The sequence below is a fragment of the Ctenopharyngodon idella genome, chromosome 1 (genome assembly GCF_019924925.1).
Source record: "Ctenopharyngodon idella isolate HZGC_01 chromosome 1, HZGC01, whole genome shotgun sequence".
Lineage (NCBI taxonomy): Eukaryota > Metazoa > Chordata > Actinopteri > Cypriniformes > Xenocyprididae > Ctenopharyngodon > Ctenopharyngodon idella.
In genome coordinates, this window is record NC_067220.1 from 12,207,676 (window position 1) to 12,230,133 (window position 22,458).

Consider the following 22,458-nt stretch of genomic DNA (forward strand, 5'->3'; position numbering starts at 1 on the left):
TTGCTCACTCTTTTATTGATTTTATTGATGCCTTTCATGCAGTGTGTAATGCATCTGTTTGAGAATGTGAAATGTCTGCAAAGTTTTAAAGATCAAAGTTCATGATAAATGGAGTTATTGTCTCCCAAAAGAAAGAATCGATTCTGAACTGCCTGAAACATGTTGTCAGTAATTCCAGTCTCACTTCCTGCACGAACCTATGTAGGTTAGTAACAAATTTGCATAATGCCAGCTTGGATTGTGTTGTCGATAGCTGAGAAAATGCTGTTTTTTGTGCTGCGAAAGTCAAATCAAATTTCCAAAGGATAAGGACTCAGGTTGGAATTGATCCGGTAAAACCAATGCCATCATTACTGTTCATATCACAGTATCAAGCAAAGTCCCTTTCAAGGAAATTCAATCTAGGCTACTTGAATGGGGAAATCCTGAAATCTCAAAAACTGCTTGCCGAACTTACATTTAATAACAATTAATAATATTTTAAAGCAGCAACAAAATCTGACATGAACCGTCCCATAAATGTCGTTTCTTATGCTCAAATAGCATTAAAAAGTTTATTTTTCAGGCTGGAACAGCCAATGCGCACGCGCAGTCCTAAGTGTGCGTCTCAGAATTTTCCGAAATCGAATACTTTCCTACTATATAGTATGCGAAAAACAGTACACAGTAGTAGTAAACAGTAGGCGAAAAGTCCCTGGATGACCTACTACTTCCAGCGAGATTCTGAAGTGCGCATTCAATGGACACTTTACTGTCCCATGAGGCCACAGGAGGGGATTTATCAATGGAGGTGAAGGCCTGGTTGAGTTGTGTTAGTAATGTATTGAAACTAACAGTTGGTAAGAGGCGTGACATTTCCAAAATACGCTCGAAGCAGCTGACCAATCACAAGACACTGGTCAAGCCAGACCAATCAGAGCACATTGCGTTTTTCGGAAGGAGGGGTTACATAGAGACCGGAACTAAACAAAGTGTTACTGACAGACTGGGAAGAGAGGTGCTGCAACAATGTAAAATATGTGAAAAATAATGTGTATTTTGAACATTCAAGCATGAAAACCTGTTCTAGTAGACCCCAAAGAACAAAATCAAGACTTTGAAAAAGGGCATAATTGGTCCCCTTTAATTTGAGCATCTAGAAATTGCAAACAAGAGTACTCAGCAAACAATACACCTAATGATGACTTCTTCCCCCGGTTTCACAGAAAATGCTTCAGCTGTTTGAACTGAAAGCAACTTGCACTGGCATATCTTAAAATATGTCACAGACATTGTTTTGTCAGTAATGTTTTTTCTAGGGCACGTTTATAAAAGCTCCTAATTGAACTAAGGTCTAGTCCTGGCTTAATCTAAGCCCTGTTTGTGAAACCAGGCCTTGTCATTTTAACAGCTAACTAAACAATGTGTACATGGTTATTTTCTCATTTTTTACCTTTAATTATCACCAACCCTGTATGCTATTGCTAATATAAAGCAGCAGCACTATTGGCCTTGTAGGCAAAGCACTCCAGCGGATCGCAGTATTAGGCGTGACTAATGTCAGGTTGAACTCTGCCCAGGCCGCTAGGGTGAGCAGACACAGTAATAACAGCCATAGCTCATTTAGTGCGCAACCTACCAAGGACATCAAACTAGAACACACAATTACACTTCTTCACATACACCAACACATGCATAGACACGTGTACTCACACATTTTATATGCGTTATCTTTGCGAGTTGTGTTTAGCCCCTGAAGGTTTCCAGGTTTCGGATGGTATTTCCCTAAACACCAAGTGCTAAATGGGAGCTGATGCATCTTCCAGGGACTGTGAACGAGCTGCGTGAATATTTAACACTAAACAACAGAGAGAGTGAGAGAAAGACAGACAAAGACAGAGAGAGCGAGGAGCTTCATTTAAAATCAGCTGGATAAGATTTGATGTTTTGTCCACAGATTCTAACAGGAAAGTCAAGAATCAAATGTCACCGATCCAACACACGCACACGCCAACAAAAACAGATATTGAAGGTAAAACGGCAGTGATTCCATTTCCTCTTACCGCACTATTTCTCCTACCTGTTAAAATCAAAATGATCCCGAGTTAGGTCACACACGCACACGCACACGCACGCACACACACGCACACACTCAAAACCAACACAATAATTGAAATATTTTCAACCTGATTAAACCTAGCACCTCGGGCTATGCCAGTTGCTATGGCTCTGCGCCTTGGTTGCTAGGGGGAGTAAATCATGGTGCATTATTTGATTTTTGTAATAGATATGAAAGCTCGATTCGGCCGATTAAATGTCTCCCCGTCTAGCACCTATAAGACCTGAGGCAGAGCATGAGAGAGTGAAAAAATGGAAAAGAAATGGAGATTTGATATGGCTTCAAAATTGCTATAAAATGTTAATGGTTAATGAGAAAAATGTATAAAATATATTTAAAAAAATATAGCCTATATAAAAGTGTTTTAGTAATATAGTCACATACATTAATTTAGTAACAATACGGATTATAGGGGAAACTGGGCCTAGTTGTTACACTTTTTACTCAGTGAATATTCCTCAGGGTGGGTTTATTTTTGACAGAAGTCAAAGTCAATTTCTGTACAGACACAGCCTTAGCTACAAGAAAAGCAATCGGATATTTCCACTGTTACCAGCCACAGAAAGATTACATACCTCCAATAGCGGAAACATATATGGGGCAAGTTGACACAAAAGAATCTGCCATTAAACATACAATTCCGCAAAAATTAAAACAAGAAACAAGATAAGTCACAAAAAAGCAAAAATGTAAAGATAACATGCAGAAACATAGAATTTGTTTTGGGAAATAGAAATGATAATATGTTAATTAGTTACATTGTGTAACTTTTGGCCCCCTCAGTTAAAAAACAAAACTGCATGCATTTTGCGGAAGAACATTGTTTTGGTTGTGCTTTGGCTCTCTGTGTGACTTTGCAGATATATATGGTTATTCTACTGCTCATAAAACATTCACTACTAGGCTTAAGTGATATAACCAGTTTAAATGGAAAGGATCTTAAGCTGACTAGCTGAAGACGAAGCTGTGTCTATACCCATTAAAGGATTAGTTCACTTTGAAATTAAAATTAGCCCAAGCTTTACTCACCCTCAAGCCATCCTAGGTGTATATGACGTTCTTCTTTCTGATGAACATAATCGCAGAAATATGAATAAATATCCTGACGCATCCGAGCTTTATATTGGCAGTGATAGGGATCAATGAGTACGAGCTGAAGAAAGTGCTTCCATCCACATCCATCCATCATAAACGTGTACTCCACACGGCTCCGGGGGGTTGGCACCTAGGATGGCTTTAGGGTGAGTAAAGCTTGGGCTAATTTTCATTTCAAAATGAACTAATTCTTTAACAGACATGGTATTTCCTTGAAAAATTCCAGACAGTGCTACAACAACCATAATGAAATGACCCTTCACAATAGATAATGCTTTATAATGAACTCCTGTTAGAGAGCTACATATGGCAATTTATTTGTTCAATAAAATAACTTACTCACTTGCAGAGTAATAAAAACACCATCTCCGGCATCGCTTTTACAACATTTCAAATCCCTCAGTTCTCGCTATCTTCGAATAGCAAAGCCAATGGTGATTCTTGTTTTATTACGAGCTGTTGTGATCTCTTTTTGCCAGCAGACTCTACTCTGTTCACTGTTTTTTTAAACAGGTGATTCCCCGGAGTATCGAGATTTAGCGGCTCCATGTCAACCTTTTTCGCTTGCTGTGACGACTAACCTATGTCACTCCCACAACACGCGTCAAAGTAGCCGGAACAACTTTTCTCTATTTACAGATATGAAAAGACCCTATTTTAATGATCTGAGCTCATGGTCTGAAGCACATGGCATAGGTGCACTTTGGGCGTATCCGAATCCACTTTTGCTATAGTTTAACGACGGAAAAAATGGACAGCATGCCAGGCGCATGGTCTAAAAGGGTTGTACCTATAGTCTCTTAATGAGTCATGTGTGTTTTTTGGGTGTAACGTGCCATAAACCAATTAGAGTGTCATCTCCTGTTCCCTTTAAAAGCCAGGTGCGCTTGCACCATGGTGGATTCGCTATTTACATGGCGGAATATAGACAACCTCAACCTGATGAGTCAGTTTAAATACATGTGTGTATTGCCACGATTGGTTAAATAATTAGCCAATTTCATTCATCATTGCTGCAAATAGGTAATTCTGGTACATGCAATGACTATCCATTATGACATGTAGGCATTTTTATATTTATGTAGTCTACACAATAATAATCTTTTACATTGTAATCTTTTATTTTAAATATTTGGCATGTTTGTGTGCTGCTGCGCGTCCCTGTGTGTGTAACAAGCAGAATGTACGCACATTGTGCACCTGCCTATAGGCGCAATTTACTAATGTGCCCTTTAAATAACAAAAAAATAAATAAACAAATACTGTTCACCCATGGGCGTGCTGGTCTGAAAACGAGGTGTGTTCAGGCGCATTGTTGGCGTGTTTGAGGCAACTGAAAACGACTGCGCCATTGACCAACTGAAACCTGGTCTAAAGTCAATAGCGTAGTCGTTTTCAGTTGTCTCAAAATAGCAACATGCCTACAATGCGCCTGAACACACCTCGTTTTCAGACCAGCACGCCCATGGGTGAACAGATGAGCATGAATGCATTTGCTATTTAAACAACGTGTTACAGGTTGTGAAAATGATAACTGCATCAGGCTGAAACTAGCAAAAAACACTTGCGTCGCGCCTGGTGTCGCATTGTACTGGGTGTATGATAGGGCCGAAAGTATGCAATTTCCCATGAAAACCATCCCATCAAGTTTAAAATATAAACATTTATAACAGGCTTACCATAGTGAATCAGAGTAGGATAAAACACATTTTGGAAGAAGGATTAATGATGTATTGACTCATTATTTAAATTTTATTCATTCTGATGAACAAAATTACATAGTGTACCTTGAATTGCAATAAATTTTAATATAATTATTTAAAATTGAATGAATAGCCTGTAAAATTAAATATTATAAAGTTACATATATTTTTAAACATATTAAACAACATATAAAACATTTGACAACTTACCCCAAAAATTACAGTTAACCCCTACTTGACATATGAAAACACCCTTGAGTACAAAGTGAAACACGATGCATTAAGAGCCGGGGGGTGAAAACTTTTGAACAGGATGAAGATTTATTTATTTATTTATTTTTTTGTTTTTTGTTTTTTCATTTAGTACTGCCCTTTGGAAACAACAGAAGATACTTGCATGTTTCCCAGAAGACAAATTAAGTACAACTTACCTTGATCTGGGAATTCAAAAAGTTTTCACCCCCTGGCTCTTAATGCATTGTGTTTCCTTCTGGAGCATCAGTGAATCTTTGAACCTTTTTTAATAGCTGTGTTTGAGTCCCTCAGTTGTCCTCAGTGTTAGAAGATGGATCTGAGAATCATACAGTCACTGCTGGAAAGGGTTCCTTGAAAACTGAACAATCTGCAGGACCTGGAGGATTTTTCTGAAGAACAGAGCTCAGTTTAACTGTTCAGGACAAACAAGGGACTCAAGAACAACCATCACAAAACAAAAAAACAGTCGTAGATCATCCAGGTAACCACACACAGTATTAAGAACCAATGGTTCCCAAACTTTTGAACGGAGCCATTTTAATAAATTCAGCTAATTTTTTTTTTGTCTTGTGGACAATATGTAAACATCTTTTATCTAAACATGCATTTTGTATAATCTCTCTTATTTTGTTAAAATTATTTACATTTTCACAGATTCTGCAAGTGGTTCACATACTTTTTCATGCAACTGTATATTTATTTAAGGATGGGCACAAGTACAACCAGAGCACCACTTTCACAAACTGTAGTGTTTCCCATATACAGCCTTACAAAGCATTATCCACATTAACATAAATCAATTTGCATCGTCTTCTGACACCACATAACCTATAGTAAGAGTCCATATTTGGCTTTACTTCATATGCGTCATTGATTCTTGATGATGCATGTCCTATGCTGTCCACACCTATATGTGTCCTTGTAATCTCATTTGTCTTTCGTTGGCTCTTGTTTAATTTTTCCCCAGAACGGTCTGATGTTCCTATGGGAATATTCTGTGCTCATAGACTTTGTGATGTCCAGGAATGTTCAGCAGAACATTTGAGGTATTACAGTGTCACCAGTGCAGCTGTTATAGACGGTGACGACAGCGATGTGTGATTGGCAGAAGTATAATTGCATTTTAAGTGTTGATGTGCATAAAGTGTTTGTGAATACCTGCCTAGAGAGCGTGTGTGCTGAAATATACGTTTGTGCGTGTACTAATTAAAGCCTGACATCCAGCTTTGTTCATCCTCTATGATTCTAATTAGCAATGAGCTGTGCTCTCAAAAGACAGTTCTGAAATACACTACACAAATCACTATAATACTGCTGTTGACATGAGAGGCAGAGAAAAAGAAGCGAGGGAAGAGTGTGTGAGAGAGAAATAGGGAGAGGATGGTGTGAAAGCGGGCTTTGAGAGATTAGAAATTTACATATCTTAATAGACAACCACATACTCACATTCTTTCATCAGGAAAGTCCCAGTGCCGCACTGGAATTGTGGGTAGTGGACTGGCAAGGCGGTGAAACTGATTGTCTAATAAGACACACACACACACACACACACGTAATGCTACAACATACAAGAAAAGACCAACTCTGGCCTGATGGAACAATTAGCATTTTTGGAACCGAGCAGAAAAAGCATTATGTGTAAAATGGAAAGAAAAAGAAGAGTTTCAAGAAAAATGTAAAAAAATAAGGTTACAGTTATTTTGTATATTTATATAAAGAAATATACATAGGTGGGTTTATATAGGCTATATAAACCCACATGAATAAGCTATTTACCAGTTATTTATTAGTTACATTTATTACATGCCTTCTTCGAATGCTTGATTCTGATTGGTCAATCTGAGCAAATATTTGTCTTCAAATATATTTTGTACGCTAGTTTCATTTCTTGCGTATCCCTTTACAGCCTCTAAAATAATTTAAACTCAGATCAATATTTATGAATTTGTTAGCCTTGCAATAAGCAAGATACTACAGTCAGTTGATAATATAAATGTAATAAATAAATGTATATTATTTATATATTAAATAAATATAAATGTCCATTATTTATGTATTTGTTAAATAGCCTTGCAATAAGCAAGATAATTGGTCAATCTGAGCAAATATTTGTCTTCAAATATATTTTGTACGCTAGTTTCATTTCTTGCGTATCCCTTTACAGCCTCTAAAATAATTTAAACTCAGATCAATATTTATGAATTTGTTAGCCTTGCAATAAGCAAGATACTACAGTCAGTTGATAATTACAACAAAATAAACAGATAAACAGAGATGTTTATGGTATGATACAAATTATTCCATATTTTGTGTGGTTTTTGGAGCCTATTTAGCATGCATCAGTATAATATAATATAATATAATATAATATAATATAATATAATATAATATAATTATCAGGGTAGGTAGCTGATATTTATATTATATTATATTATACTGGCAACTTAATTAACATTAATATTATTTCTGCCTTACCTTATTTGTAAATGGTCAATCTGAGCAAATATTTGTCTTCAAATATATTTGTACGCTAGTTTCATTTCTTGCGTATCCCTTTACAGCCTCTAAAATAATTTAAACTCAGATCAATATTTATGAATTTGTTAGCCTTGCAATAAGCAAGATACTACAGTCAGTTGATAATTATCACAAAATAAACATCAATAGAGAAGTTCAAATTATTCATATTTTGTGTGGTTTTTTGAGCCCATTTAGCATTCAGCAATAATATAATATAATATAATATAATGCAATTATCAGGGTAGGTAGCTGATATTATATTATATTATATTATATTATATTATATTATATTATATTATATTATATTATCAGCTCTGGTAATTGACATTCACGTTATTTCTGCCTTACCTTATTGTAAGTTGCTTGAGTATAAAAGTATCTAAAAATATAAATGTAATAAATAAATGTACTACAAAAACAAATATGCATATAATATATGAGGCACATATGATCTCTGGATTTATTAGTTTGTCTTTTGTGTGTGCGTGCACGCATATAAGTCTAGCGGTGTCTGACACTTCCCTCTCCTCTGGAGAATATGACCTCTTCCCCAGTCTCACTCAGTAATTGGCTAACTAATGTGTAAAGAGGGAGGAGGGGATGGAACTGAGATGAACATAATGTAGGACACCGTGTTTCAGTAGAGCAACCAGTGGTAATTCTTTATTCAATTTCAATCGCCGCTTGAGCTTCATTTCTGAATGTACATACTTCCTCGTTAACCCTGATTAGCTGATTGAGCGTCTGTCGATGCGGAAGGAAACCGATGGGGGTGTTTATCTATAGGTGTGTGCTCTCGTGAGCGTTCTCAGAACGTGAGCTCTAAACTGTCTTGGCAGGTGTTGATTGGAGGTCATTGGTCTTGCTGTAGTCTGGATGCTCAGATCAATAAAACACTCCAATCTCTTTATCTACCACCTAACAGCTATCAGAGAGTGAAAAGGGTGAGACAGACACAAACACACAGAGAGAGGGGGGCTGAAAAGAAGTCTCTGTGTTTGCTTGTAGCTGGTCACTTTCTGAAACTGGATTACATTGAAACTGTAGTTGAATGCGACCTTTGAATAGCCATATACAAAAGTTTTGTATTCATGCTATTCTCCCTGAAATTATAATCATTGGCGTGCTATCAAATGAATCTCTTTTGGTTTTAAAATAACAAAATATTGACAATATTAACTTTTATCATAATAAAATTAATCAGTGCATGTTTTTCCAAACAAATGTCTTTGTATTCTTGTATTCTTATATATATATATATATATATTTTTTTTTTAATCGAATTAAATGTCTGAAGGAGAGCAAATAAACTGTTGCCCTCCTTCTTACTGTTGCAAAAACATGTTTATCTTAAAGATATAGTTCACCCAAAAATGAAAATCACCCTCATGTCGTTCCAAACCCATAAGACTTTTGTTCATCTTCGGAACAAAGATGAAGATCTTTTTAATGAAATCTGAGAGCTTTCTGTCCCTCTATTGACAGCCTACGCAACTACCACTTTCAAACCCTAGAAAGGCAGTAAAGACATCATTAAAGTAGTTCATGTGGCTCTAGTGGTTTAACCTCAGTTTTATGAAGTAACACGAGTGCTTTGTTTTGACACAAGAGCAGACGTTGTTGCTTGAATGCATGCTGGAGATTAATATTTTGTAAATAATGTGGTAAATTATGTTTTTTTTTCTGCGCAAACCTTTCTGGGGCTTGAGAGTGGTAGTTGCGTATCTGTCAATGGAGGGACAGAAAGCTCAGATTTCATCAAAAAGATCTTTATTTGTGTTCGAAGATGAACGGATGTCTTATGGGTTTGGAACGACATGAGGATGAGTAAATGGTGACAGAATTTTCATTTTTGGGTGAACTAACCCTTTAAAGTTAAAGGAATAGTTCACTTAAGAATTAAAATTTCCTGATAATTTACTCAACCCCATGTCATCCAATATGTTTATGTCTTTCTTTCTTCAGTCGAAAGAAATTAAGTACCAAGCAAGTGTTCACAAAGTGAACGTGCAAAGACTAAGCCAAACAGCCTTTACAAATAAAAGGTAAAACAACGATGTCAGATGACGAGTTTTTCGCCCTACCGCGGTACTTTCGCCTACGTCACGCGTGACCTTTCCAACATGATTACATAATGCGTGGTGCATCGCAGAGCTAGTGCAAGACGAGCATTTGTGGTTAAAATGTATATAAATTTTTTTTTTTTTTTTTTAGAAAATGGCCTATCGTTTCGCTAGATAAGACCCTTATTCCTCATCTGGGATCGTGCAGAGCCCTTTGAAGCGGCGTTAAAACTGCAATTTATACCTTCAATCCACTGGTAACTGTTGAAGTCCACTAAATCCTGGAATGTTTTCCTCAAAAAACATAATTTCTTTTCGACTGAAGAAAGAAAGACAAACATCTTGGATGACATGGGGGTGAGTAAATTATCAGGAAATTTTCATTCTGAAGTGAACTAATCCTTTAAGTAATAAAGAAATTAAAACCATGCACTGCATCCCAGTTTAGAGTACGTACATTTCTGGTGATATACAATACTTCTGTGGGCCAATATTATGACATAATTAGCCATAAAATTGCATTGTAATATCATAGACCCCTTTGTCAAATACTGTTTGTTTTAGCTCAAAAGCTAATTTCATTACTTTACAAAAGTTCATACATTAAAAAAACACTGTATAGCAGACTGAGGTTGCATTCTTTGCCATTTCTCACTCAAAAAGCTGCTAAAGATCCTTCATAAACCCTTCATTTGCACAAGGTGTTGTAGCCAAAAAGCATGATGAATACACACTTTGAAAATCCATCAGAAATGCTAGGTCATGCAATCCAAGCACTTTTACAGGCATACTATTTTAATCATGCATTTGATTTTCATATGATTTGGGATGCACTAATTCTCATCTTGCACATGGTTGGTATGCAAATTTCGATGCAACTAGTCTCTCAAATATAGTCGCCATGTAGATATGGATTCTGGGTAGTGCAAAGAAAATCGGCTTAGCGTAAAATTAAAAGAAGACTTACAACGTCAGTCATGTACGGACACGTGTCTGCGCTCAAATGCATGAACGAATTGATCCGGATGGTTACACTCATGCATTTCCTCTGTTAAGCAGTGGACCCATGAATAGATCAGGTAGAATCCAATGAGCAGTAAATGATTGAGACATTAGAGCTGCCTTCCTTTCACACCTACCTGTTAGTGTCCATTGAAACAGACTGCCAGATTAGATTACTCTAAACCTGCTCTTAACTCCACTGCAAACAGGAGGTGAAAGAGGAAAGACAACTGCTGGTTAGAATGTGTTATGTTAAAGTCACCATGAAATCAAAATTGACAGTTCTTTTTTTAATGGAATATTGGATATTTATTATAAATGATTTATCCGTGCACATTATTATTAGTATTATTTTTATTCACGACCCTCAGTCTTTAATCAAAATAACTTCCCCTCCCGCTTGCAGCAACATCGGGACAACCTGTCACTCACATGACATCCACCAATAGATCCACCACAACCGTCCAATATCCAATAAGTTACCAAAGGACAAAATCAAGTCCCACATTACATTTTTTCTTGTTCAAGAAGACGTTTCACTCGGATATAACCTACGTCACAATTGGGAAGAAGAGACTATAGTAAACTGTGTTGCCAAGTCCACGGTTTTCCTGCGGAATTGGGCTACTTTTAAGTTGTTGCCACGGGTAGAAATGTTTTCCGTGGGTTAATTTCCACTCCCGTATGTACGATTTCGGTGCTCCAACCCCCCCAAATGTACAAATTCAGTGGAGAATTCAGCCGCCCGTTGGAGAAAATCGCATTGGGCTATTTTTGGGCTACTTTTGTTGCACAGACCCAGGGGCATAGCCATCATTTCAAAAGTGAGGGGGAGAGAAATGTTGGGTGTAATACCAGTTTTTATCTGACCATTGAATAATTGATCAATTTTTTAAATTTTTTATCTCATCTCTTGATTTTAATTTGAAATCAATTCGATTTCTGAAGGATCATGTGACACTGAAGACTGGAGTAATGATGCTGAAAATTCAGCTTTGATCACAGGATATAAATTACATTTTAAAGTATATTCACATATAAAACAGTTATTTTAATTTGTAATAATATTGCATAACATTACTGTTTTTAATGTATTTTTTGATTAAATAAATTCAACCTTGGCAAGCATAGAGACTTCTTTCAAAAACACTAAAAAGGCTGTCAATTAGCACTGCATTATTCATATACTTTGTCAATAAATACCTTGAGATGGCTTGAAAAGCACACATAATAATCCATATCTTGTTTATTGTCTTCAAGTTTCATCAGTCAATGCGTTTCTGCATTTTATTCAGCTGCTGCTAGAGCCAATAGTTGAATTACTTCTACGAAACAGTTTTGGACATTCTGCGAGAGAGCGCCCTCCGGCTTCCAGTATGAATGAAACATATATTACACGAGAGTGAGCGCTCCATAATGTTTAGATCGCCTCATTTTAGTTAAGAATAAAATGGCAGGTCATGCATAGACTATCTTGCCCGAAAAAAGTGCGGGGAGACGAATTTATGTTTTATTAAAAGTGCAGGGGACACGTCCCCCCCATCCCCCACGTATTCTACGCCCATGCACAGACCTGGCAACCCTGATCATAACTTCTGTTTCATGCTGACTTTAATTTATTAAACACTAATAGCTTAAAATATCTAGTACTTCTAAAAATTAAAACAAGATGAATTTATATATGCCAGACAATTCTATATAGAGTTTCTAAAAGGATTGTTTACCAAAAATGAAAATTCTGCCCTCATGTCATTTCAAAGCTGCATGAATTTCTGTCTTCTGCAAAACACAATAAAAGATATTTTGAAAAATGTTTGTTTGTTTGATCCATTCAATGAATGTCAATGGGGCCCAATGTTGATTCACCAATAACAAACCACAACAATCCAATGATCCAATCAATTCCCAATGGACAAAATCAAGTCCTGTCCAACATTTTTTCTTGTTTGAGAAGCTGTTTTACTCGGATATATGTCACAATAGGGAAGAAAAAACAATACTAACTTCCATTTCATGCTGACTTTAATTTATCAAACAAGAATTGCTTCTGCAAAACACAAAAGAAGATATTTTGAAAAATTGTCTCTGTTTTCTTTTCTTTTCTTTTTTTTGTCCACTCAATGAAAGTCATTGAGGCCCAATGTTGTTTTGGACCTCACTGATTTTCTTATATGTTCCACAGAAAAACAAAAAACAGATTTGAAACAACATGAGGTTGAGTAGATGATGAAAGAATGATTATTTTTGGGTAAACTTTCCCTTTAAGGTAGCAATGTTAAAGTAAACTTCAAAAAGATAATCTATATAATATGCTGTCTTGGTCAGTGTGACCAAAGTAGATCATTTCAGGACCTTCAACAAAACCCTTCACTGGGGCACCTAAATCCAAACCTCAATTTGCCTCATTAAAAATGTTAATTAAGCCAAAGATTATATCATTACCCGTCTCCAAAACCTTTGAGCAAATAAAAAAATGGTTTTAGTCATTTATATTCTGATTGCCTGTGATTAGCTTAGTATTAAAGTATTAAAATCTGACACATTTGACTGATCAGTGATTTACTAAAATTCTAAATATTATCACCTCCCACGATGTTATTAATGATGAATAGTTAGCGCTGCAGACATTTCAGCTTTGTTCACGTTATGTTTTGACACTCTTGATTTTTCCTAAAAACAACTATTTGATATATGTCCCACAAGGTATTTTTGGTACTTCGAGTGATCGCTATGAAAGAGAGACAGATGTATTGTTGGAGTGAAGCACAGGCACTTAAGTTGTTTGATGCGCTGTAAGTGTGTAAGTGAAGCACCGAGGGCTAAAGCTGTTTTTTGATGTGTATAAATTGCACCTCTTTGATGTTTTTGCTGGTTTTTGAATCCCGTTTGATAAGCTTGTCAGTCGCCTCATCTGCAGTAATTACTGTCAGTTCTCGTATCCCAGTAGATGAATAAACTACACAGACTCTGCCACAGAGATGTCGCACGTGAAAAGAATGTCATTACATTTATCAATGAATCAATTAATCCGCTGTTTAATTTATGAAACACATTTGGTAATGTTAATTCCTCCAGAATCAAAGTAGGTACTTGGCTTTCGAACAAGCTTTAATTTGACTGCCGTGTGTCTGAATTCCACAAGAATACAGCCTAGACCGGCTAAATTGGCATTGGTCAGGAATGAAGAACAAAGGTCTAGATAAGAATTGTTGCAGCATTAATTCGTGGAATTCAAGTTGGATTGTTGCAGTCACCCGTTTCATGTATATTGTGGGATAAATTATGTTACCATAGCAATGACTTAAATGATGCCTAAGTGGATTCAAAACAGTTATTGTTTTGGCATAGTCTACTCACCCTGGTTGGAGGCTGCTTTGATTTGATCCAAATTTCTCACCTGGGCCTGACTCTAATAAATTAAACATATCCCTAAAACACATATTAGCTCAATTATATACAGTTGCAATAATGCTAAATGTTACATCCATTAACATAAAAGACTGCATATCTCTTTCAAGAACAAATTGAGTACACTAATGCTGTTTAAAATGCAAATGTCTCAAATTTACTGCCATTTGAGGTATCACAATTATCATTTGGTATCTTGATGCATAATGTATACCCGAGTTGTCAGTGATGACATTAAAACATGCATCTTTGTTAATCATTGCTTTAGTGTGTGTGTGTGTGCGTGTGTGTGTGTGTCTTTGTGTCTTTGTGTAGCTTATATGCCTTCTACTGATAGATAGTGACAGCTATTGATTTCAGAGCACAGAAGGTGAACCCATTGAGATCTAAATCATAAAACACATTTAAGATCAGATATGACAATACTGCAGATATTACAATGACTGCTAGCTGGTTAAAGCATGGAGTGATGTCGTAACACATTGAAATGCACACACTTTTCTTAAAGGGATAGTTCACCCAAAAATAAAAAGTTTGCTTTTCCATTGCAGTTAGTACCGCTTGAAAGTGGGTGGGATTATAGACTGATCGTTATAGTTGTGCTGTGGATCCGCTCCTCGTCTACCAACGAGTCTGCATCTCATCTACTGACCACGAAACAGCCCTTTCTTGGTCCCACTTTATATTAGGTGGCCTTAACTACGATGTACTTACATAAAAAAATAAATACAATGTACTTATTGTGTTCATGTTGTATTGCAAAACACTTTTGCTGCTATTGAGGTGGGATACGGGTAAGATTAGGGACAGGTTTGATGGTATGGGTAGGTTTAAGGGTGGGTTAAGGTGTAAGGGATGGGTCAACAGTGTAATTATAAATGTAATTACAGAAATTAATTACAGATGTAATTATATGCAGGTATTTTTCAAAATATAAGTACAATGTAAAAACATGTATGTACACAATTAGTGCGTTGTATCAAATGATTAATTTAAATGTAAGTAAATAGCAGGTAAGGCCACCTAATATAAAGTGGGACTTTTTCAAGTTGCGTGCGACAGTCGTTTAAAGCAAGTCGTTTCGTGAACAAATGATACTGCGGTGGCTGTTACTGACTATTTAAATCTGTTTGGTGTCTTGTGTTTCAAATAGAATGGCGCTGGTAGTGACGATTCTCTCTGACCAATCAGTGATCTGCAGTGCTGTTTACACTTCACATTTAGTATCGGTTCAAAGTATCGGTATCGGTTCAAATAAAGTTAGTTACCATTTTATTAATAGAAATAAAATAACCCTCTACAGCACAGCATTGCCCAGGCAATGGAAAGTTTTCTTAAGCCCTATGTTTAGTACATTTTTCTTTAAGTGATTACAACCAATTAGAAAGGTTGAAAAAGTACCAAAGAACAGTCCAGTAAGGTGTGGGAGTCACTATCAAGCAGCATTTGAAGGTGGGACTTCCTGTTCTGACACATGGTCACAGGAGCACATGGTGTGAGATGAAGGCAAGATTATTTGCTTTAGTAATCTTATTTAAAATGACATAAACTGTACATAAAAAAATATGTGTGTGTGTATAAAGGTGTAATGAAGCCTTTTGTCAGGTTTTATGAAGTTTTTCTTTTATTTTGCATGTTCAGAAACTCAGTTTTTCTTTTCGTTGCCTCAGGGCAACGTTGTGCAATAAGGGGTACTTTTCGAGGATGTTTCACATTGGCAATAATGTGTTATAAGAAGGGAAGATGTAGGGTTCCTGGGTGCGCAAGAACACACAAAGTGATGAGCAAAAATTGTAACATACACCTCTGTTTCACAGCAGAGAAGAACTGCTTTTTGAAGTTTCGTACGGAGTGAAATCTTATTACATGAAGTACATTATATGACATGACACACTACATGATACAGACCTATGCATGTATCAAATCCAATATATCAATGTCTTTCAAGTGTTTTTCCCTTTTTACTTAATGATTTCTTGACATAAAAAAAAAAAAAATTGATTTTGCATTGCTCTCTGAGCATTGTCTTATGATAATTTTCTCTATGATTCTGTACCATTGTTGCACAACGTTGGAATATTTGCACAATATTTTGGGGTGGGGGGGTCAAAAAAATGTTTTATCAATAAAATGTTCCCAAATGAACCAAAAAAATGAAGTAGAATATTTTTTTTTTTTTTCATGTGCCATCAACGTGTGTAGTGGAGGGATAAAATAAAAAAATTAAATAATAAATTTAACAGTACAGTACTATAGTGAGTAGAAAAAAATTTAATACTGTAACTTAATATAAAGTTTATATTTATAGTGTATTTCAGTGTGTAAATTGGGTGTAGATGCCTTTTAAAATTTAAGATGTGGTCTCTCACACGAGGATGATCATATCTGGGGGGCCATGGTCCAAGATTGAAAATCCCTGCTCTATGGCATTAAATCATATTTATTAATGTATAAACATAAATGTATTAACTTTTACTTTACTCTATATTCTTCTGACATGAACTACCTATTGCTAATTTAAAGGGATAGTTCACCCAAAAATAAATTTTGTCATTACTTACCCTCAAGTATGAGTTTCTTTCTTCTGAAGAAGATATTTTAAAGAATGTTGGTAACCAGACAGTTGACGGCACCCATTGACTTCCAAAGCAGGAAAAAAATACTATAGAAGTCAATGGGTGCTGTCAACTGTCTGGTTACCAACATTCTTCAGAATTTCTTCTTTTGTGTTCAGCAGAAGAAAGAAACTCATACAGGTTTGGAACAACATGAGGGTGAGTAAATGATGACAAAATTTAGATTTTTGGATGAACTATCCCTTTAAAAAAAACTTCTGGTCTCTGGTATACTGTCTAAAGTAATTTCCTATGTATTAATTTATTCATAAGCACACACTCATAAACATACAACTGATCAAATGAGCTCTAGTGAACCATCAAACACGCCCCTGCCTATCAATCATCATGAGTGACAGCTGTGAGCTTTCTCTGTTCCCGCGTTATCCCCCATCCCCGGGTTTAAAGTGTAGTGTCAGACTGAATATGAGTCACTGTAATGGAAAGAGAACTGAAAGATATAGTGAATCTAACAGCATCTCCCTCCTATCTCCCATTCAATCTGACTTTACATTCAGCTGACCTTGACAAGGCTCTCTCTCTGTAAAGTGGAATGAGATTGCTCGGGCCCCTGGTATCCAGGCCAATCAGCAGGGGGCTAAACATCCCTGCGCCCTCGGAAAAATTCCTGTTTAGCTTCCGATTACAGCGATTCTTGCGTTTTATTCGTAAAGACTCTGTGCTCTGGCAAGCCGAAACGGCGGCCTGGATAACTACCCATTATCCTGCAGTCCCGCTCCACCGGCTCGGCCAATAAAACCCCAATCTCCCCCTAAACAGTGGATGTGTTAGCGTGAATGTGCGTCGCTCCCGCTATAGGCTTTGCATTACAATCCTCAGTTTGTCTGTGAATGTCTTTGGAGGTATAATAACGTAATTGATGTGAGAGAATTGTGTGTGTAATCTAAATGATTGTGGATGGGCGATATAATAGCAATATGATAGCCGCCTTTCCCTGACTGCTGAGCCAAATAATACTGTCACAGTGTCATGTTAGCCCTGGGTAAAATGGGACTCATAAGAGACAGCAATTTCCTTCCACTCTCCTCCAATGTCACTATAAAATCAATTAACCATCACGACTGACCTTTCTCTTTCTATAAGCTTTTAGATCATCACTCGCACAATGTACAACTGACATTTATATAAAAAAGAGAGGGTGAGTAAATAAAGAGATAAAAAAGGGATGGTAAGCCATACAGTGGGGAATTCAGTGAACAATAGCATGCTGTATTTCAGCGCCAAAACCTTTGTCTTATTCACTAACCACCCAATCCAGTTTAACCAGGCGCTAAATATGCAAACACGCCCTCCTTTTCATGCAAATTGGGCTCATTATAGATTGCAATTAATGTTATGGTTTTACTGCCTGCTTTCTACAAAACGGAAGCGCTTGGAACTGATAGATCAGGAATTGCGCTTTGCAAATTGCAATTTCAAGGCTATATTTGTATCATTCCCTGATTTGTATAATTCTTTTTTTTTTTTTTTATAAATGCAGATAGTAGTGATGTTTTCATCCACCTATTTTTATGCACATTTTGGGATATCACATAAAAAACACTGGATGGAATCACCATGAATTCTAAAAATGCGCATAAAAAATGTATGTGCTCAACTGAGGTACATAAACTACAATGAACACTTTTACTGAATAAATTCCTTGATGCGCATCAAAAAAGACATGTGACTTGCGATGGGACGGCATAAGTGGACCAACCAGCGGACCGATCTCATTGCACAGCATCTGAAATGCTGTTTTGGTCATCCTGTAATGCCTGAGCAAAGTTTGTCGTTAAAGTGGTTTGGTATAATTCCCTCCCAGAAGCGCATTACGTGATTGCGTTCACAAACATCAGGCACCTGAATGCAAGATAACGTGCATTTTTTGCTAAATCGTACGTATTTTACGAGTTGCCAAATTTGTATGAATTCACACGAATAACCTACCCCTAACCCCGCCCCTAAACCTACCCGTCACTGGGGTTTTGCATTACATTTTTGCACTGGGGTTAAAGTAACATCCAGACGTTGTCCACGCTGCTGTAAGCGATGGTTAGATGAATATGTGAATTTGTCCTGCATGCTTTCCTCTCAGTAACAAAAATAAACAAAAATAACAGTGGTGAGAAATCAAGCATATGATCACTGCGATATGGATGTTTGCACAAGCTCTGCAATTCATAATGTCGACAGATGAGGTAATTAAAATAAAATTATGATAGTCTGATTATAAAGTATATTTTAGACTATATAGATCTAGCTACACTATATTGCCAAAAGTTTTGGGACGCCTGCCTTTGCGTGCACATGAACTTTAATGACATCCCATTCTTAATCCGTAGGGTTTAATATGGAGTTGACCCACCCTTTACAGCTATTACAGCCTCAACTCTTCTGGGAAGGCTTTCCACAAGGTTTAGGAGTGTGTTTATGGGAATTTTTGACCATTCTTCTAGAAGCGCATTTGTGAGGTCAGGCAGTGATGTTGGCGAGAAGGCCTGGCTCGCAGTCTCCGCTCTAATTCATCCCAAAGGTGTTCTATCGGGTTGAGGTCAGGACTCTGTGCAGGCCAGTCAAATTCCTCCACACCATCCATGTCTTTATGGACCTTGCTTTGAGCACTGGTGCACAGTCATGTTGGAACAGGAAGGGGCCATCCCCAAACTGTTCCCACAAAGTTGGGAGCATGAAATTGTCCAAAATGTCTTGGTATGCTAAAGCATTAAGAGTTCCTTTCACTGGAACTAAGGGGCCAAACCCAACCCCTGAAAAACAACCCCATACCATAATCCCCCCTCCACCAAACTTTACACTTGGCACAATGCAGTCAGGCAAGTACCGTTCTCCTGGCAACCGCCAAACCCAGGCAGACAGAGAAGCATGATTCGTCACTCCAGAGAACACGTCTCCACTGCTCTAGAGTCCAGTGGCGGTGTGCTTTACACCACTGCACCCAACGCTTTGCATTGCACTTGGTGATGTAAGGCTTGGATGCAGCTGCTCAGCCATGGAAACCCATTCCATGAAGCTCTCTACACACTGTTCTTGAGCTAATCTGAAGGTCACGTAAAGTTTGGAGGTCTGTAGCTATTGACTTTGCAGAAAGTTGGCGACTTCTGTGCACTGTGCGCCTCAGCATGCGCTGACCCCGCTCTGTGATTTTATGTGGCCTACCACTTTGTGGCTGAGTTGCTGTTGTTCCCAATTGCTTCCACTTTGTTATGATACCACCAACAGTTGACCGTGGAATATTTAGTAGTGAGGAAATTTCATGAATATACTTATTGCACAGGTGGCAAGCTATCACGGTACCACGCTTGAATTCACTGAGCTCTTGAGAGCGACTCATTCTTTCACAAATGTTTGTAGAAGCAGTCTGCATGCCTAGGTGCTTGATTTTATACACCTGTGGCCATGGAAGTGATTGGAACACCTGAATTCATTGATTTGGAGGGGTGTCCCAATATTTTTGGCAATATAGTGTATGTTGTTAGTAGTTTGTCTTGATTCATTTTCTTTGCATGACACATTGACATTACCGTACAGAATAGCTCTCTCGGCATTACATTCGTTTCATGTGTCAGAAGAGAGGCTCTTGTGTAAACGTCACATCCTTTTGATTTTCCCGGCAAAAACGTCCCGAGTCCTTCACATAAAAATCCGTCTACATGCTTTCATAGACAACCTAGGAAGTCGGGGAAGATCTCGTTTTTTAAGTTTCGTTACAAGCTGTTTACACATTGGCAACGATTTATTCATGAAAATTCTTACATATATCCCCTTTAAGGAAGCCCCTACAGAGGGCCTAATTTCATAACAAATAAACTGATTCGACAGGGAGAAATGCTCAAACAAAAATTCATTGGACAGATGAAGAAGAGAAAACCCTTCAGATTTACAGTACTCCTTCCTGTGTATGTAGTTGCTGAATGGGTTTGCGCTGTTGTCTTTGTCACACATAATTATTGAGGATAATGCAAAAGAAATGAATGCTCTCTAATGATAACTTCCCATCTGTTGCATCACAGTATGTTAGGAATAGGTGCGAGGTGAGAGAGCATGTTGTGAACCCACTGCCAGCCTAACTGTATACTTTATAACGCTTGTGTAATTTACTACATTCTCTTTAATAATGTCTTAATAATTTCTGAATACATTATTTCAGGAATGTTTTTTTTTTTTTTTGTTGACATTTTGTGTTCCACAGAAAATAGAATAAAGCAAGTAAATGAAGTATGAAGTATCAAGTAAATTATGGCAGTATTTGAATTGATTCAAATTTGAATTTGAAAATTTACATTTTAGCGCTGACTAAAGTAATGTAATCCTATGAGGTAACTACAAGTTTCAAATTGTATTTTATTCAATTTTATAAAGCTGTACGATTTAGAAGACGTTAGAAGGAATTTATTGATAATGACCTTTGAAAACATGACACTGAACTGCCCAACAACAAATAAAATTCCAATATCAACTGCAATCTGATATATTGATATATTCATGTGGATTCACACACTCCAGAACATTAAATCACAGTGACAGACACCATCTGAAAGACATATGTTTGAGTCCACGCATACACAGCAGTTTCACATGCTGGACATGGGACACAGAGATTTGTATGGTCACAAAGAAAACAGGTGAGAGTCTCCAAATGTGATAATTCCCATGTACCTCCTGACCCGGGAGAAACGATCACCCTGCTGAGTGTGTGTGTGTTTGGTGTGGAATATGAGAAATTCATCTCAAAATACTGACAATTCACTCTACGTTGACTAAATCTCAGCTGCCAAACTGATATATAGTCTTTTGAGTAACTTAATTTATTAAAGATCTCATTCTCAATATTTCTTTCTGCTTCTCAACATGCGTGAGTGTAGCAATCCAATATAATACCTCTCTTAAGTCATGAATTTTGTACATGTACCATGGAATACCAGCTTTTTTGGACATATAATCTTTGATATACTTTAGAAGACATTGGTATGTAAATATGGTAGACATTCACAGTAAAGCACCATCGTATTAACATCTCTGTACCATAGTACTGCCAGTGGGGTTCATCCATTTATACATCCACTTATCTGTCCATTGATCGATCCATCCGTCCGTCCGTCCATCCATCATTCTGTCCAATTTATGAGCCTTTGAACATTTTCAATATAATCAAAACTAAGATATTGAAATTATTGAACGATTCTTGAAGTGCTGCATGTATTCTTCAAAATTAATGAATTTGGCTTCAGTAAATTGAGTGTTCAGCTTGAAATTGAGTTGAAGCAAAGGTAATTATGGGAGAAGAAAAGACAAAATGAACAGGTCTGGGCATGTTCTACAGGTTAAAATGCATGACATCATACTTCCATTAACATCTTCATATTGGTACAACATCTTTGAATGAGGAGCACACATCCCAAATTTTTTACAACATAATTGTCTCTTTGCAAAGCTATAAAGAGAATAAATTAGTTCTTTTATCAGAAAAATGTGGTTTGTAGCAACAGTTCACATTAATAGAGATATTAGGAAGAGAGATAAAAAAGTGTCAAGGACAAGACAAGGAATTCTTGACCTGTGAAAAGCATAAAGAAAATACATCATATCACCTTTTATTATAATTTAGACAACTATAGAACTACACACACATAGATCAAAGGGGATAAGAACTTTATATATATATATATATATATTTTTTT

The 22,458-nt window shown here is 36.9% G+C and overlaps 1 long non-coding RNA gene across 2 annotated transcripts in view; it reads right to left on the reverse strand.

The window, feature by feature from the left end:
* The window catches only part of LOC127517021 (uncharacterized), a 70,697-nt gene that overhangs the window by 12,854 nt on the left and 35,385 nt on the right, over positions 1-22,458 (reverse strand). The window contains exon 4 of one of the 2 annotated variants that reach the window (XR_007931168.1): positions 21,195-22,334. The exons of the other annotated variant lie outside the window; for it this stretch is intronic. This is a non-coding gene — a long non-coding RNA (uncharacterized LOC127517021). Of the gene's footprint in view, positions 1-21,194; positions 22,335-22,458 lie in introns of those variants that run through there. 2 annotated transcript variants of the gene reach the window in all.